Source organism: Oxyura jamaicensis, chromosome Z, assembly GCF_011077185.1.
Source record: "Oxyura jamaicensis isolate SHBP4307 breed ruddy duck chromosome Z, BPBGC_Ojam_1.0, whole genome shotgun sequence".
NCBI classification, from domain to species: Eukaryota; Metazoa; Chordata; class Aves; order Anseriformes; family Anatidae; genus Oxyura; species Oxyura jamaicensis.
The window spans coordinates 31300410-31319342 of record NC_048926.1 but is presented as its reverse complement, the minus strand read 5'-3'; the positions used below and the strand labels follow the sequence as shown (position 1 = coordinate 31319342).

At 35.3% G+C, this 18933-nt stretch overlaps 1 protein-coding gene and 2 long non-coding RNA genes across 42 annotated transcripts in view; 2 read left to right on the top strand and 1 right to left on the bottom strand.

The window, feature by feature from the left end:
- Positions 1–3651, bottom strand: part of LOC118156092 — an 11731-nt gene extending 8080 nt beyond the window's left edge. Inside the window, exon 1 of the long non-coding RNA XR_004746151.1 lies at positions 3638–3651. This is a non-coding gene — a long non-coding RNA (uncharacterized LOC118156092). The remainder of the gene's footprint in view (positions 1–3637) is intronic.
- The window catches only part of PTPRD (protein tyrosine phosphatase receptor type D), a 510118-nt gene that overhangs the window by 268743 nt on the left and 222442 nt on the right, over positions 1–18933 (top strand). The gene's annotated exons all lie outside the window — the stretch shown is intronic.
- Positions 128–3363, top strand: LOC118156093. The gene is made up of 2 exons (XR_004746152.1): positions 128–1994; positions 2030–3363. It is a non-coding gene; the product is annotated as an uncharacterized LOC118156093 (long non-coding RNA).

Here is an 18933-nt window from a genome sequence, read left to right as displayed (position 1 = left end):
CCCCCCCCCCCCCCCCCCCCCGCCCCCCCCCCCCCCCCCCCCGGGGAGGAGTATAGGAAAGGAAAATTCAATTTTTTCATTGTCATGCAGGGATGAGGATGTAAATGTTCTGCCAAGTCTGTTGTCTAGATAGTATTCATAGTAGGAAGTGCTAGTAGTCAAATGACCTGAATGCTTCATTCTGTCTGCTGGAGATAAGTGGAAACTGGATTTGTAGACACTTTATGAAATACTGCTCTTCAGTTTCAAGGGGTGCTTTTACAGTTGAAGATTACTGTTTTGCATTGTGATATCACATTACATTATTTGTTTTGCAGAAATAACTGGTAAGGGCCTGTTTACGTAAACTGATGATGTCTGCTTGACAGAATTTAGATAACTTTTTTGAAGGGTTTCAATACATTTTCTTTCTGCTCCTTTTGTCCCAACAAACTTAGAAAGACAAGAAGACTTCTTCAATATTTTTTTCTGGAGTTTGGATTTCTATTAAATATATATAAATATATAATTCAGTTAGCTATTTCTGTCACTGTGGATAATCCTGGTGTTACTTCTGGAGTCAAAGAACAACAATATATACATACATATTTTCCTAAAGGTAGTCTGTTGTAAACAAATCTTTTTAATATTTAAAGTTGTTCTCTCTAATGCCAAGATTGTTTGTTCTGTTATCTTTTAAAAACTATTCTCGGCATAGACAATGAAAATGGGAAAACTGGTAATTAGGTTCAGCATCATGGATTTGTTCCTTACTTTCTGAGATGCATTTTTCCCTTCACTGTTTTGAATAAAGAAAACACTGCTTATGTGCAGCTTCCATGTAGTTGAAAATGAACATAAAACTACATTGTCATACTGCATTAAAAGTTCAGTAAATTAAAAAGAGATGCAAAAAGGGAGAAGGAAAAATAACAAAATAATAATAATAATAATAAAAGAGGCAGAAAACAATGAGGAAACCCAGGTGGAAGAAGCATTCCTTGACTTCAGAATTTCATGAAATGTATTTTCAAGACTCTCTGGTCTTGAAATATGCAAGCATGTGTTTTGTTTATACTATTCTAAATAAAGCAAAATTCTCATGTTGAGGTTTGTAGAAAAGAAATAACAGCATTCATCTCTAGAGGGATGAAAAGGTTGGAAAAGGCAGAAGAGTAGTCTGATTGTCAACACTGACTGTAAAATGGGATCTGTTTCTTTGCTACACCTGTTGATTATTTAATTGTAAGGCATATGTGGTCTTTACTACTTATTTCTTTCTCAGATATCTCAATGCTACTTACAATACTAGCATTAGATTCTGTATAAAAAAGTTCATAATTATATGCATATGCAAATAGCAGATGAACAAAAACTAAATGCTATTAGTTGTTGAGGATAAAAATTTAAGTCAATTTAAATTTAAATTAATTACAAGTTGATTGTCTAATTAAAATATATGAAATCTGGAAGAATATGTGTTGTTTCCAGCCACGATACTTACGGTTTTTGCAACAGATGTAATATATTTTGGCCTCTGGAATAGATTTATGTATTTAATATGAAACTGAGAACATGCAAAAGCTCACAAACATACTGAGACTGGAGATTCAGTAGAAGGAATAACATCAGAGAAAAGTAAGGACCACACAGAGTAACATCACATGGTAAGGAAATTTTGTCAGGGTTAAAATTTTGAGTTGCTTTAAATACAGTGACTCTGTTGATTTCCATGAAAAATGATTATTTGGTGTTAAGTACATTAGCCTGGAAGATAAGTAATTTTGTTATAACCTTCTGCTTTGCAATCTTACACAAATCTTCATGTTGTACAGTCTTCAAAAGTAGCCTTGTGGAAGAAACTCCAACTGATTATGTCTTTGTGACAAAGCCTTACATAGCTGCAGTAGGAATAAACACATAATAAAGGTGTGAAAAGAATTTAACAGATATAATCCAATGCTAAACAGATTGGAGTGAGTTGGATCTGTGGTCCACTTACACTTTACACTTTAGTCATCACAGTATGTGTGACTCTGGATTGCAGAAGATATGCACATAACTTTCATGTGTTTTTCAAATCTTTCCATAAAGGTGCTATCACAGACCCAGCTTGGCATTTGTGCTCAGTCTTGCACAAAAGGAAATCTTGGAGAGGAAGGCTGAGTTAATCCACAGCTCAACCCACAAGCACTGCTACTGTAATATGTGAGGCTGATGAAATCAGGATGTTTCCAGGAATAGAAATATCCACCTATAGGCATTTTTGTTTAGTTTTGTTTTAATTTAATCCATTTTAACTGGATAGCCTATAAAACACTTGTGCATCACAGAACAGAAACATTTTTTGCCATTCTATGTGTACTTTAGAGCCAAACTTGACAGATCTTCTGTCTTTGGCAGTATATTGTAACAGCAGTTCTATTCACTACAACTTTTACCTTGTTTCATTAGGTTCATGTATACCAGGGCCAAATTTATTCTGTTACCAGAATAAATAAGAGCACATCCTAACACAAGAAAAACTTTACTTGCTAGGATGAATATAGTGACTGCCTGGACCAAGAGTAAATGCCTTAGATAAATTAAAAATGTTTGTTTGTTTGGTTGGTTGGTTTTGTTTTTCTTTATGTAAAGCAGGCATCTGCTTTCCAGGTCATGTTCACTCACGTGAAAATGCACCATTTCACAGGAAGTAAGACTTTTAAGGATAAGCCTCCTTCCAGACAAGAGGAGTCTACATATTTATTTTTTTCAAAATTCATATTGAGAACCATATGAGTGGAACAATATTTTTATATATTCATTCAAAATTATCAGTGTTGGCAATGGAAAACAATGAAGTGTAGCATCTTCCCATACTCTGCAGACATTGCAGATAGAATGGCTTTCCTTTTGTTGTCTGTCTATTCTTTTCCTTTTTAAAGTCACCTACCAGTGTTTTCTGGACTTGCAAATGGTGGATAACAGACATTTGTAATGGCTATAGACAAATTATTCTGGCAAGTATCACATGCTAGAATGTACATTGTAAAGAAGGAGGGAAGAAGGTACCTCGTTGTCCTGCTGTAGTAAAGAAATCAGCAACACTTCCATGCTGTCAATTTTAAGAAATACTGTTTTTTGTTGTTGTTGTTTGTTTTGTTTTGTTATTTAAAGTGATTTCTTATTATCATTCCTTGATGAAATTTTGCCATGACCATGTGGACCCCAAGCATTTTAATTTCAGTTGCCTTCTCTGATAGTACATGTTTGCAACACAGAGTAGTGCAGGTTGTAAGCAGTGGTGGAGAAGGCACAGTAGCGCAGAATACCTAGGTGTGTTACTGGTATTTGCTTTGCTTTTTGCTTGCTATCTGAAAAGTAAAGAGAAAGTACACAGTACGTTCTGGAATATATATATATATATATATATATATAATTTGTTTTCTCAGCTCATTTTTTTCTCTGTTATTGTTGATTGTATTTTACATTATAAAATTACTGACATAAAGAATTTTTGTGGAGCAGGCACTGTATAAGGAAGGAAGAATTAAAGTAAAATATCTATGGGGAGTGCCTAGGGGAAATACTCCTCTCTTATGCACTTTAGAAAGTGATTGATTTAATGTCAAACAGTCATTGCTGCAAAAAATAAAAAGTGAAATATTTACTGAACTCTGTTTCCCTGTCCATTGATACACAAAGAGATTGAGGTACAGGTAATTGAGAGAGATTATATTTATTAGACTCTCAGAAGTCAAATAAACATTTTCATGCTATTAAAAAAATAAATAAATAAATAAAAGTTACATCCAAAGTACATTTTTTCATTTTTTATTTCTGCTGCCAGCAACAGATTCCATGATAACAGAAGCTCATTTCTGTATTTTCACTGTACCCAGTAGTACTGAAATGAGAAGGAGCTATTCTAAAGTAATCTGTCATCTGGGACAGCTATCTTTGAGGGCATGGAAATTAGACAAATGGAGTGACACGGCTGTAGTGTTCAAAAATGTGCTGTGGGATGTCTCTCATTTCTAGACAAATAGGAGGAAGAACTACACATATTCTAGGTATTAGCTGAATGATAGGAAAAACGTACTGTGTTCCAGCTGGAGCTGTATAAACTTTGTATACCAATGTATACCTGACTTGACAGTTCGTTGCGTAGTCATAATTATTGTTGCCAGGGGGCTGCTGGTAGGACAGACCATTGAAAGTAAAATAAAGACTAACAGGGAAAGCAAGTAAATACCTATGTGATAACTTCATTCTCTGAAAAGACGTTTAATCTCAAGCATATGTTGCATGAGGAGCCAAAGGAGTTTCCCAAACTTCCTCAACTTTCAGTGATCATCATACAGAATAGGTATAGTCACCTTGTGACTAGAATTAGCATGTTCATTACAGTCCTATTTTTATTATGTATCTTTTTGAAGAGGAAGACTGTTGTTCCTGCTGTGAAAATAGTACTTTGCAATTTAAGCTATAAAGTCTCTCCTGGGGAGCTGAGCAAGGAAGATTAAGGAACAAAACACAGCTGCTTGACACTCGTACAAAAGGATTTTGTGAAATAATAGAACAAAAGGAGAGATAGCCCCAATACAACTTAAACTTAAATAAATAAATAAATAAATAAATAAATTTCAGTTATTGAATAGCATGCAGATTTCTTGAAATGGCTAAGAAAGTAGTAGAGCACTGGGGATATTTAGATGCAACTTTATAAACTATTTTCAAATATTTTCTTTGGGTATGGGAAGGTATGTAGGGCAAATAAAAACACTTGCCTTCCATGCAGCATAATTTGAAACACTTAATGACTTACCATCTCTATAAACAGGGCCAGGGCCAGGTGATTTAACCAATTAGCCAGAATATATACAATATAATTTGAAATGCACAATCCATTTCCCATTGCTGACTTATAACTTAAATGGGTGTTTTCAGTCCCTTTCTAGTACAGGGACATAAGTGGTAACTAATGGTAACAGTTGAGAAAGTACTGCACTTTACAAATTCTGTAAAAAAACAATAAGCTTATAAGAGCCTATTACTATAAATATGTGATGCAAGGAATTGAGTAAAATTTCTAGGTATGTACATTTGACCTTAATGATTTCAGTTATCTGTTGTGGGCTTTTGTGTCATTCTTTACAAACCTACTGTTTATAGTCATTTATAACAAATGAAAATGACCGAATAGTTGCTGTAGGTTTTCTGATTAAGAAGTTAATGCCTAATCTTATGATTTTAATAGTTAATACCTTTTTGTATTTCCTCTCCTGTCTATTTCCGTCTATTTCCTAGATGGAAAATTTATCAAACATATTTTTGCAACACACAGTTAATAGCTTGTTAACACTTCAGTAGTAGAAGTGGTAGTTGTAGTAGTAGTAGTAATAGTAGTAGTGTCAATTTTGATTTTGTACTAACTGTACACATTTTCCCTTTTCTTGCACACAATTTTATTATAAAGAACCTCTTACAATATAAAGCTAAAGCTCTAAGTTAACTGCTTCTAAAAAGCAGAGCAGTCACTTAAAAATGATAATAATAATGTAATTAATATCAAATTTATTGATTGTAAATGTCAATACTTGTAGTCAAGTAGTCAACACCTTGTAGTCAAGACTTTCAAATATGAGTAATTGTTTTAGAAAATTAGTAGTCTGAACAATTAATAAGACCTTTTAAGATGTCTTAAAAAGGTATTCATTCATAGCCATCATTTGTATTTATTTCCTAGAATAAATATTGTTTTATCATGAAGTTTCTTTCAATTCTTTGTTAACCTACATATTTGTTGAACATGATTGGTTTTATAGATTTTTTTCCACGATGAAAATACACAAAATAACTTTTCCTGCTACCAACTAGTAATACCTGCTATGGGTATGTCTTTGTAAAAGTTTTTGGTTTTGGTTTTGGTTTTGGTTTTGGTTTGTTTTCTCTTCCTGCTGTTCCTCGCTGAATTTCATCTTTCACTGGATTTCATCCACTCAAGTTTATGTTTTACTTACAAAAGGAATAAAATTAGCCAGTTCATTTTCATGCATTTGTACATGTTCACAAGATCAATTTTAATTTTTGAAATATTAACAGTTGTAGAAAATGATTAATAGCTGATATTTACAAGGCAGTATGGATGGTCCAAAGACAGAAACATTGTTTTGAAATTTGTCAGCTGGCTGTGCTATATCAAAAACACATTAAAAAAATAAAAATAAAAAATAAAAAAAAGCTTATGGATGCTTTTTCAGGGATAGATGTCTGACAGTTGTTGTGATCTAAGAAGAGGAACTGAAATAATACCAGACAAAGGAGAGCAGTTTTATTTAGCTTAAAATAATTCTTCACCAGACAGTTTTGGCTAAGAATGTACACCTGTTAAATACTTTTAGGCAACAGCTCAATGACTAATTTTAGCATGACCCCCATCTGATTTTTCACACTCTGGCATATAATAACTTCATATAGTATTACAGACATTTTTCATAAAAAGGAAATATGTCAGCCACTTGGAAAACACAAACTAAGCCAACCTGAGAAAACTATTTTAAAACATTTGTTTTATATGTTTTTACCACTCATCGATATGTATGAAGATTCACTCCTTTTCCTAGACAGTCCCATAATCATCAGAAATCTGTCAGGAACATGTAGCATTGAGAACAAAAAAGAATTACCAAGTGGAAGAGGAATATTTCCTCTTCCAGTCTATCCTTGCAGAACCAGTATTAAAACATGTAACAATTGAATTGGATCAAGTTAAAATAAAATCTTTCTCTGAAAAGCCATGAGCTGCTGTATACAGTGGGTTACCATTTTGAGCTGTTTCCTCAAAGATTAACCCATATACAAATATTCACAGACATGATGTCATGAAAGGTCTTCACAGGAAAAGGCGGAGGATTAACTACATGAACAACTGCTAGGTGTTCTGCATTAGGATAGGTTTTTTAGTGTTCTGTTCATGATTTTCATGTATTGCAACATTATGTGTCTGTATACATAAATAAGAAAACTAACTATTTTTCATTTTCTACCTGGCTATAAGGTAATTCAATTTAAATAATTGAAATTTGGGATGAGTAGTGAACGATTAACCATTTGCTATCTTAATTGATATACAAATAAGTAATATATATATATATATATATAACACAAAAAAAAATATTAGAATGCACTCACTTTTCCTGAGGTTATTTGCTATACATGTATTCAAGGTCCTTGGCTTCATATAGAGAAGACCTATTGGATCTCTATTGGAGTTTAAGATTACGTAACCTTTCATTCTTTCTGGCAGTGGCCAGAAACCACTGCCTTCATTGAAGTCAAGGGCTTAATCAAACCAGTGCCATTAATCGAATGCCAAATGCCATATTCCATGTTGTAGCTGTAATCTGTGGCCTCAGTTCTACTCACTCACTTCAACACACTCTTACGATATTTAGTAGCAATGTAATTGTCATTACCGCACAATATGAAGGTAAAATTCACACCACAATTCCAAGGAATGTTTTGATGTCAATATCTTATATTGACTGAAAAAAAAAAAATCCAATAAACAAAAACAAAAACAAACAAAAAACAATTCTAGCGATTATCTGTTTGAGGGGATGATACAATTATTAGTTTCTCAACCTCTGTATTTGTAAGTGTGATGGTTTTACTCGAGTGGGCAGCCGAGCTCCACCACAACCGCTCTCTCACTTCTCCCCTCTTCAAAGAGGAAGGGGGAGAAAAGACAACACAAAGAGCTCGAGGTTTGAGATGAGAATGATTTAATTAAGGAAAGGGGAATGGGGAGAAAGAGAAACAAAAGAAACAACAAGGCCGCGCGGAAGCACAGAGAGAAAGAAAAAAAGGTTATTCTCTACTTCCCATCAACGAGCGATGTTCGGCCACGTCCCGGGAAGCAGGGCCTCAAAACGCGTACCAGTTGTTCAGGAGAGACCCTCCCCCACGAGAGCCCCCCTTTTATTGCTGAGTGTGACATCAGGTGTTATGGAATATCCCTTTGGTTGGTTTAGGTCAGCTGCCCTGGTGATGTCCCCTCCCCATCAATTGCCCACCCCCAGCCTGCTGGCTCTTGGGGGCCTGGAAGGAGTTCTGATGTTGTGCCAGCACAGGTTGTGTTGGGTCTGTCTGGGATGGAGTCACCTTTCCCTGCAGCAGCCCACACAGTGCTGTGCTCTGCACTCATAGCTGGAACAGCACCGGTATCACTCCAGTGTTGTGTCTATTGCTGCATAGTGCTGGCACAGCACTGTGTGGGCTGCTGCAGGGAAAGGTGACTCCATCCCAGACAGACCCAACACAGTAAGTAACTGCTGGTGGTAGGAGATTGGTAGGTTTCAACTTAATTGTTGCCATAGTAAATATTTATATGAAATGCCTAATATAGCATAATAAAACCAAAACAATTACTAAAAAAAAAAAAAAAACATTCATATAGAAGGTCCATCTTCAGCTTTCCAGGCTAGTGGTTTCAGTGAATGCTTGTGTTTTATAAAGTACATTATTAGGATGATAGAAATGTTTACTGAAATTTAGGACAAGCTTGAGACTAGTGTACTGAAGTGACAAAAAAAAAAAAAAATCATTTTAATGCAATAAGTGCTAATCTTCAAATACAGGAAAAGCCTAGTAATAGAGCTTTCTCATGTATATCTGAAAATGTAATTTAAAAATTAAAGAAACCTTATGTAATATTACAGCTTGCTTAGCTTGGCAATAGGTTTTAATATTTATTGCTGTGATTGTTAAGTTTGGAATGACTTGTCATAGGAAGAAAAAAAATAGAAAAAAAAATAGTCAAAAAAAAAAAGTAACATATTCTGAGCAAATATATAAGCATTAAAAGTAAGGTGAAATTCAATGGATCATGTAAAACATGCATATTTTGAGTACTAGCATTAGTAATAAACAAATTCTGAACTAATAACTTTTAATTGATTAATTAAAGCAAAGGAGGTTTCTTTGCATTGATATGGTAAAATGCTGAAAGAACTGTGAGTTAAGTGGCTTCATGGAGATGGAAAAACTTCTATGAATGCTCTAAGATGTACACATGTTACAAAATCCTGATGTAATACGTATCACTCCAGGTATTACAGTACTTGCTGTAAACTGATATGAAATTCTGCTGATGACTGCTACTGTCCCATTTATCTTAGAATCTTTGCAGATAAGTTAGTAAAGTTACCATTTACTGGTTCAGTAGTAATGGAATTTCTTCATCTTCCCTTAGAAACAGGTAAATAATGTGCAAAATTGTTACCTAAATTCACCATGACTTAAATTATTCCTTTTTTTTTCTGTAAAAAAAAACATACCACAGAGAATCTGCTATAATTTAAAAAGTTAGTGATATTTTAGGACCTTTATTATATTGAATTAATCTTGTGACATATAGTGCCTAAGATGACAACAGCAAAACAAAAACAGTACATACCTAAGATGACAACAGCAAAACAAAATCATAGAAACAGAGAATCATAGAATGATTTGACTTGGAAGAGAGCCTAAAGATCATCTAGTTCAAATCCCCCTGCCATGGGAAAGGTCACCTTTCACTATATGAGGTTGCTCAAAGCCCCATCCAACCTGGACTTGAACACGTTGAGGGATGAGCATCTACAACTTCTCTGGGCAGCTTGTTCCATTGCCTTACCACCCTCATAATAAATAATTTCATTTCAATGTCTAATCTAAATCTACCCGTTTTCAGTTGAAAACCATTATTGCTTGTCCTATCACTACACTCCCTGATGAGAAAGGGTCCTTCTCCAGCTTTCCTGTAGGCCCCCTTTAGGTACTAGAAAGCTACAGTGAGGTCTCCCTGGAGCCTTCTTTTCTCCAGGCAGAACAAACCCAACTCCCTCACCCTATCTTTGTAGGACAGGTGCGCCAGCCCTTTCATCATCTTTGTGGCCCTCCTCTGGATTTGATCTTATGTCTATGTCCTTATGTAGTGGGATCCCCAGAGCTGAGTGAAGGACTCCAGGCGGGATCTCATGAGAGCAGAGGGGTAGAATCACCTCCCTCAACCTGCTGATCATGCTTCTTTTGATGCAGCCCAGGAAACAGTTGGCTTTCTGGCCTGGAAGCCCACATGGCCAGTTCAAGTTGACCTTCTTGTCAAGCAACACCTCCTCTCTTGAGCTGCTCTCAATCCATTTTCTGCCCAACCTGTATTTGTGCTTGGGATTGCTCTGGTCCAGATGCAGGACCTTGCATTTGGCCTTGTTGAACTTCATGAGGTTCTTACAGGTCCACCTCTCAAACACGTCCAGGTCCCTCTGGATGATGGCATCCCTTCCCTCCAGCATGTTGACCGCACCACACAGCATGGAGCCATCAATAAACTTGCTGATTGTGCAGTCAATCCATGTCACTGACAAAGATTTTAAACAGTGCAAATCTCAGTACTGACCCCTGAGGAACATCACTTGTCATTGATCTCCACTTGGACACTGAGCCATTGACCCCAACTCTTTGAGTGCAACCATCCAGCTAGTTCTTTGGTGTGGTCTTTCATATCATGGACATATTTTAGGAGATGCTAACTTAACATTATTTATTTGAATTACTTTAAATTGTAATTTAAAAAGATCACCTAAAGGAGAATGCCAAATATGTTGGCTTCACAAACTCCTTAAAACATTTTTTTTTTTTCCTTAATTCAAACAGGAAATAGTATTGTTCTTTCTATAGTCATTCATATTCCTTGCCTTTCAAAAACAATTTGTTCTGGGACAGTACAGATATATTTTTGTGTCCCATTTTACTTGAGTAAGAAAAAATGTCACTGTGGATCTCCCTATAAAGAAAACCATTTTTATGGTCACTGTTATGCATTGAAGTTATGAAGTGTATTTTATATTTAACTGAGAGGAATTCAGTGCTTCTATCTTGGTACTAAGCTCAAAAGCTCATCTTCGCTCCCACATACTTGGTTTCAGCTATTGCACTGCCATTTTTTCACTTGGCGTGTAATTTATTTTAATAAAATATATCAACTTGTCTTAGATGGCATTATCAGCCTAAGATAAACAAATCTTTATAGACAACCTCTCTCTTTATGTTCACACACAAATTTGTTTTTTGGCTGTATAGATGACGAAGACTACCTACGGAATCCTCTTCATTATACCTGCAGAAACATGAATTTCAAGGAAAGTGAATTGAGAGGCTAAAAAGTTGCCAGATATGTTATTATTATTATTATTATTATTATTATCAAAAAGTAACTGTCACTTGGAACTTGGCTTAATCAGGAAGATTAAGCCAAGTGCAGAAAAGCCATTAGTAAACCCAAAAGCAATCATTTGTTGTTGTGGCATGTTTCATATAGCAGACAAAGGACTGAAGTCAGTGAGAAAACTGTCTTCTTAGCTAGACTTCAGTCATATCATGAATTTGGTAGTTAGTTGCAAAATGTCATAAACAAACAAGCAGAAAAAATCTCAGGCTCTACCATTCACATTGTTCATACCTAGAAACATGAAAATAAGCTTATTGGTAGTTGCTCTAACAAATACTGTATACTTTCTTCAGGTTTTTAAGGCATACTCTGATATTTTGAAATTCTGTTTGTTTGGGCTTGGGCGATTAATGTTGTTTGTTTTTTTTGCTTAAATACTGAAACAGAGGAGAATAGGACTTAATGTGAAATGCTCAAGTTTTTGTTGATATTGTTTAATGAGTTGCCTAAACTAAAGTGACTTTGTAAGCATATATCCTTAAACAGTGACCTAATTTTCACATGTTCTAAATGTAGTGTTCCCCCCCAGTTTTTCTTTAGGTCCCGTTTAGGTACCAGAAGGCTGCTGTAAGGTCTCCCTGGAGCCTTCTCTTCTCCAGGCAGAACAAGTCCAACTCCCTCATCCTGTTTTTGTAGGAGAGGTGCTCCAGCCCTTTGATCATCTTTGTGGCCCTTCTCTGGACTCGCTTTAGCAGGTCATTGTCTTATGCTGTAGGTGCTGTGGGACTCACAGCATCATATTTCATGAAAGAAGAAAGAAAACTGAATCTGTTAGGAACCCTATTGAAAGTAATGTAGCCATCATGATTATTTATTTATTTATTTATTTAATTAATACAACCATGAAATCTAGCTTTTGAGCCTTATGTAAGAGTAGTGCTGAAACTTAGAGCCAAACAAAATGAAGAAGAGCATTTTCTACCGCTTTGAATGACAATTTGCTAAGTTTATGGTGAAAGAAGAGAGGCTTCATTTCTATGTGTTTTAAAATTTTAAATTTTAGCGCAAATAACTAGACGGGCTAAAACTTCAGTCAATTTTTATTGAACATATAATAAAATTAATTTTCCCTTTACCAGAGAAATTTCAGCTCATTGTTCTATATATCAGATTTTTCCTAGCAATAACTTTGGCATTGACAGGAGAAAAGCAAAATCAGCCATCAATTTTCTTGATCTTAAAAATCAACAAATAATCACTCTAAAGAGTATAAAACACTCTTCACTATATCAGTTGGCTCTGAGGTTCACCACTATTGACATAAGTTTTGTTTTCTTGCTATCTCAACATTTAATAGTTGAGTTAAATGAGTTGAGTTTAATTAACATTTTTAAGGCACTGTTATATCATCATTTCATGTTTTAAAATATTTCTATGTTTTAGAAATGATTTAAAACAGTTCTATGTTTTAAAAATTTAAATTTCAAAATGTCCAAATGGGTTAAGTGGCTACATAGGTAAGTAGTCACATTTGGATAGAGATCGCTAAGTTTTACATATAAAGGTTTGATTTGTCTTTGAGGGACATGTCTTCAGTTCTTTTTGTGGCCTATAAAATTAACCTGTTTAGTAAAGGAGAAGATCAAAAGACTTGATTTATTGTAGAGATTGCTGATGAATGAAGAATGAAGTAATGACAAGGAAAGACAGAAAGAGATATTTTTTGTAGAAGTCTTTTCTGTTGAGAGATAGATTGCAGTCCTCATGTTGCACTTTTTTTTTTTTCTATTTATAATTAAAATTATCTGTACTAAAAATTTTGTACAATGTACAAACAAATGAAGACTAATGCTGCCATTTTTGCATAGTACAGTGTAATATGATACCATAGTTTATCAAGGTAGTGCAGGAAGATCAACAAAAATAGTAACATTCTGTCAAATGCCAAAGTTTTGATAATATAAGGGTAACTGAATACAAGTTACAGAAGGTATGAGGGAACAAGCAAACACATCATCAGCTGCAATGTTAAAGGACATATATTGGGAATTATGAGGTTCATTGCCCCTTCAAAAACAGTTCTGTGAATGGAATAAGTTGAGAAATTCTTTGCTACTGTGTCTGTATGGATACACAATCTATTCCAGCTCTACCTCACAAAAATTACTTGCTCCAAACAGAGGAAGTCCGGCCAACATGAATAGGTCTAGAAAAGACTTGTTTCTATGTATTTTTTCCTGGAGTATTTATATTCGTTAGAGATGCTGTATCATTGTACCTCAGGCAAATAGAATTGGTACACCAAAAGTCAGCAGTTTGTACTCTACATTAGGGGAGGAGTGGACTGAGTAAAATTAATTTGTCTGTAAATTTAATGTATGGACATAGGGGTAAGCAAAAAGAGCAAATTATAAAAACAGCAAATATCATAGGTTAGACAAAATGTGTAAATGCTGCAATCTAAAAGTACAGAAAAAAATATTCTTAGAAAGAAAACTGATTTTTTGGGAGGTGCTGTTTATCTTAAGCAATGGAAAATGTTTCAGAGAAGGAGTTCTTTAATTTACCCCTCCACTTGCCAATCAACAGTAACTGAAAATTTAATTAATGAATTTTAATTATTAACTTCCCTTTTACTAGTTGCAGAAACTGGGACAAGCTGCTTAAACCCCTTGTTTTATTATACATTTACTTTTAAAGGAGATAAAGTCTAGCTTCCCATAGGAAAGGGTAAATAATTCAGGGTGTGTGCTGTGCATAAGAATTTCTTTTTACTGTATTAAAATATTGTGTTTAGCCAAAACTCTGTGTCATATGAAACTTCTCCAATGTTTTCATTGCAGTACACCACAACAGCAGGAATTTTGTTATAATGTAGAGTAAGTGGTCGTATCTCAGATGCATATTGAGAAATGTATTGCTGGTTTTTAATTTTTAGGACTATTTTATTGACTTCAGAAATGATCACAATGAGCTCTGCCTGTACTGCAAATGATTATATTATTATTTGTGAGTTTTAATGAATAATTGCTAACTATTTATTTTTCACTTGGGATGTAGTATGTCTTAATACTAGAGTAATTACAAGGAATTTTCTGATGATGAAAAGGCCATTTATTAATCATTTAAGATCTACAGTATGGGTCCCTAGTGCTGTTTCATTTAGAGAGTGGCACAATTTTGTGGAGTGGCAGCTGCTAACAGATATGTGAAGAATCCTGAATGTGGAATCTCAGAGTGAATGCCAGTGGAATGGAATTTAAATTCATCCAAGTCTTAAATAGTTTATAATAAATGTTTATTTAATCATAAGGAAATTATGATAGACAACATATTTGTGTTACTCAATAAAGTAATATAAAAACTCCCAAACCACATTTCTCCAGGTAAAGTAAATTGCAATTCTTACAAATTAAATAAAATAGCGTTATGGGAGCAAATGAGAATAGCGTGCACAAATAATTACTTTGTTGCTCTAATTCATTTCATCTGGTAAAGATATGAATACAGACTGGTATGCCTCTTGCCATCCATTTTTATCTTGTTTTTTCTATTTTTTTTTGTCAGCACAAAATCTTGTTTTTCTACAAAAGTTTTTGTCTGCCAATTTCAGGGTACAGTAAAATCATATCAACAGAATCACATTTAAAGCAGATAGACACAAAAGATCAAAACATTTATGATATGAACGACTGCTGAACCTAAATCCTTCTATCATCAAAAAGACCAATATAAGCAGGGCTTGTCAAGGGCAGAACTTGCTGTTGCTAGCTAGTTAGGGGCCATGCTTTCCATGCTTGAACCCATTGTTTTATGACATAACATGGTAATGGAATAACCATTCAATAACAGGAATGGATAACAAAGTTAATGAAGTGCTTAAGCCTTGGTCTTGCTTTCTGCAATTGATTTACATTAAGTTACCCAGTCTTAACATTATCTGTATTATAATAAATTTTGTTTACAGGCGATTTCAGAGCCAAGTGTTTGACATGGACGTTTTCCAAGTTTAAGTTCATCTCACCTACACTTAGACAGTTCTGCAGTTTTGGAATGCCTCCAATGACATCTAAATGGGTGTTTGAATATGGGTTGTTAATTAATAGTGAAAAATATTTCTGCTGAAGTCTCACAACATGCCTATTACACATCTCCACCCATCATACATTTTGTATTGTAGTTCTAGATTTTGGGAGAACAGTTTTCTCTTTAAAGTAAGGCAAGAAAATTTCAAATAGGTGGAGAACAATAGATATACCACATTTTAACACCGAAAGGAAGATTCTTATACGGGACTTTTTAAAGACATGCTAAATATCTTCTTTTTTTAGAGTGGAGAAACTAACACATATCTAATTTTCAGTTAAATGATTAACATTATTAAATATTGTAGCATCTTCTTCACCAAAGGTCAGGCTTAAAGTTTTGATTATGAAATTTGCATTCTGATCTATTTTGCCTGCTCCTTAGAGGTGGAAGATAACCAACCAATCCCAGACTAATTTGCACACATGTGAGAGATACAAAGATGCAGTGGAGTTTTCTGGCTGTTTATTGGGACCATGATTTTTTGTTTTTGTTGTTTGTTTATTTGTTTTGTTTTATTTTTCTTTAAAAATTGATCTTATATTGGGAAAGTGTGTGTTTTCTGTTTCAGACATATAGCTTGAGTATCAAATTTGAATTTGCTTTGATGACTATGAGAAATTCCATAAACATAAATGAGCTTGAGGATTTGATGTTCAGGGCCAAAGAACAAAAACTTACTCTGTTGTGAAGGCTCCTTAAAATTGACTACAAATAGCAGTGGACTGCAAACAAAAATTGGCTATAAGCAAAGTCAATAAAATTGACTCTATCTAAAGTAACTCAGTACATTCTTTATCTTGGACTTCTTGAGTCTAGCAGTAGGATCATACAATTTCTCAGAGTTTGCCAGGTCAACACTGGAATAAAAACAAGGTGTTTGAAATCTGTGAAGTATTAAACACAGTTTTAAGTGTTTTACTCCTCCTTGGGAAATAACTCAATGTAATCTTTGTATGCTACCTTTTCTGAAGAATGTTAAACAGGTTTGCATAGTGTTCTCAACCACAAGTGATAAATGTAATCATTTTTAAAGTTGTTATTGCTGTTTCAAGATACAGCTCGCTGTCTTCATATCAGAATTATTTTAGGTCATTATATCAGTTTAATTCCATCTGGAGCTCACAATCAGGTGTGCATATAACTATTTCTTAAACAGATTTAATCTATATAAGAAAATAAAATTAGTGAATATTTCATATCTAAAAAAAATAAAATATTTATGTTAGGGACAGAATCTCTATTTATGTATATTCTTCACCTGTTTAAAATTTATAAAGAGGCTAGCTCTAAGTTCAAAGTTCCTATTCTGTGAAATATAGGCCCATTTTTTCACGTGTCTCTGAAGAGACATCCATACATAGGAAAATTATACATTTACAGCTTTTCTCTGTCTGTCAGAAATCTTACAATGGAATTGTAAGATTGCTTTCCTGGTTTCAAAGGAATGTGTTAGACCTTTTCTACTTACAGAATTTTATCATAGCGTTAAATGATACTCCTGCTTAGCTGTAATCTTCCTAAGGAACGTTTATGTAAACCATTATATTTAGATTTGAAATGGGTTAGAGACATTGTCATGGTCAGTGTGATGGACAGTGTGATTGGATTTACTGATAATCGTTGACTTTCCATCACAAGTACTGCTGGAGTGCCACTATTTTAACTTGAATGAGCATTCCTTTGACTCGTTGAAGTGCCACACAGAAGTAACAGTTGCTTCTCATAAAGTCAGCTACAAAATGAAAGCATACCCTGAGGTTATTGTTATTGCTGTTTTAAAATTACAGACCCTAGATTTACTTGTTAAGACTTGATATTTGCATTTCATAGTAGTAAAAAGGATGTTTATTTGATGTCTTTTAAATGGCTGTGCTGCTCATTTCCATGATATTTGGCAATATAAGCATGCATTTGTAAAGCAAAAAGGGAACTGGAAAACCATCCATTGAAAATGGCATCACAAACACATGATTTCTTTTTTTTCATTTATTTTATTGCCACTTATTTTGGCTTTTATTATTATTATTATTATTATTTTATTTCTGCCCATCCTCATTCTCTCTACATTTATTTCTGTCAAAGCAAGCATGTCTTCAACTGAGTTAGCCAGTAGTAAGCAGTTCTTTTTAAAGGATTATAATACTTCCAGTGCTTCCAATGGGTTAGTAAATGTAACGAGGTCATGTGTGTCAAATACCATTGGGGGTTGACTGAATCTCATTTGCAAACTATATTACCTGTCATTGGTAACTGATCTTCCACCTATTTCTAGCAATGACGAATATTTATGCAATTTGCAGAGAAGGGACTATAGAGTAGCTCCACCTTTGTGTTCTAAGAATACCAGTTCTAAGAGTGTATTTTTTGAGAGTAGACAAAAAATACCATAGAATCATAGAATCATAGAATATCCCAAGTTGGAAGGGACCCATAAGGATTATCAAGTATAACTCCTAGCACTGTGCAGGTCTGCCCAGAAGTTTAGACCATGTGACTAAGTGCACAGTCCAATTGCTTCTTAAATTCAGATAGGCTTGGTGCAGTGCCTGCTTCACTGGAGAGCCTGTTCCAGTGTGCAGCCACCCTCTCGGTGAAAAACCCCTTCCTGATGTCCAGGCTAAACTCCCCCTGCCTCAGCTTAACACTGTTCCTGTGGGTCCTATCACTGGTGATAACAGAGAATAGATCACCTGCCTCTCCACTCCCCCTCGCGAGGAAGTTGTAGACTGCAATGAGGTCCCCCATCAGCCTCCTCTTTTCCAGGCTGAACAAGCCCAGTGACCTCAGCCGCTCCTCATATGTCATCCCCTCTAGGCCCTCACTATTTTCGTCTCCCTCCTCTGGACACTCTCCAACAGTTTAATGTCCTTTTTGTACTGTGGTGCCCAGAACTGCACACAGTACTAGCAATGCCATGCTTGATGCACCCCAGGATGCAGTTGGCCCTCCTGGCTGCCAGGACACGCTGCTGGCTCATATTCAACTTGCCATCCACCACACCCCCCAGACTGGCGGCTCTCCAGCGTCTCATCGCCCAGTCTGTACATATAGCCAGGATTGCCCTGTCCCAGGTGCAGGACCCAGCACTTGCTTTTGTTAAACTTCATGTGTTCATGTGTTAAACTTCTCCAGCCTGTCCAGATCTCTCTGCAAGGCCTTTCCACCCTCATCTGAGTCCACAACTCCTCCAACTTTGGTGTCATCAGCAAATTTGCTCAAAACACCTTTGAGTCCTACATCCAAATCGTTTATAAAAACATTGAAGAGGACTGGCCCTTAAATGGAATCTTGATGGACCCCACTAGTGACCATCCTCCAGCCTGATGTAGCCCCATTTAGCACAACCCTTTGAGCCATGCCCATCAGCCGATTGCTCACCCATCGTATGATATTTTTGTTTAGCTCTATGCTGGGCATTTTGTCCAGTAAGATTCTATGGGAAACCATGTCAAAAGCTTTGCTGAAATCCAAAAATATCAAATCAGCTGGTTTCCCTTGATCGACTAAGTGGGTGATTTTATCCTAAAAGGAAATCAAATTTGTTAGGCAGGACCTACCCCTCATGAACCCATGTTGGCTGGGACCAATGACTGCATTGTCCCCCAGGTGCGCTTCAGTAACTTCAAGGATCATTCTCTCAATTATTTTACCAGGCACTGACGTGAGACTGA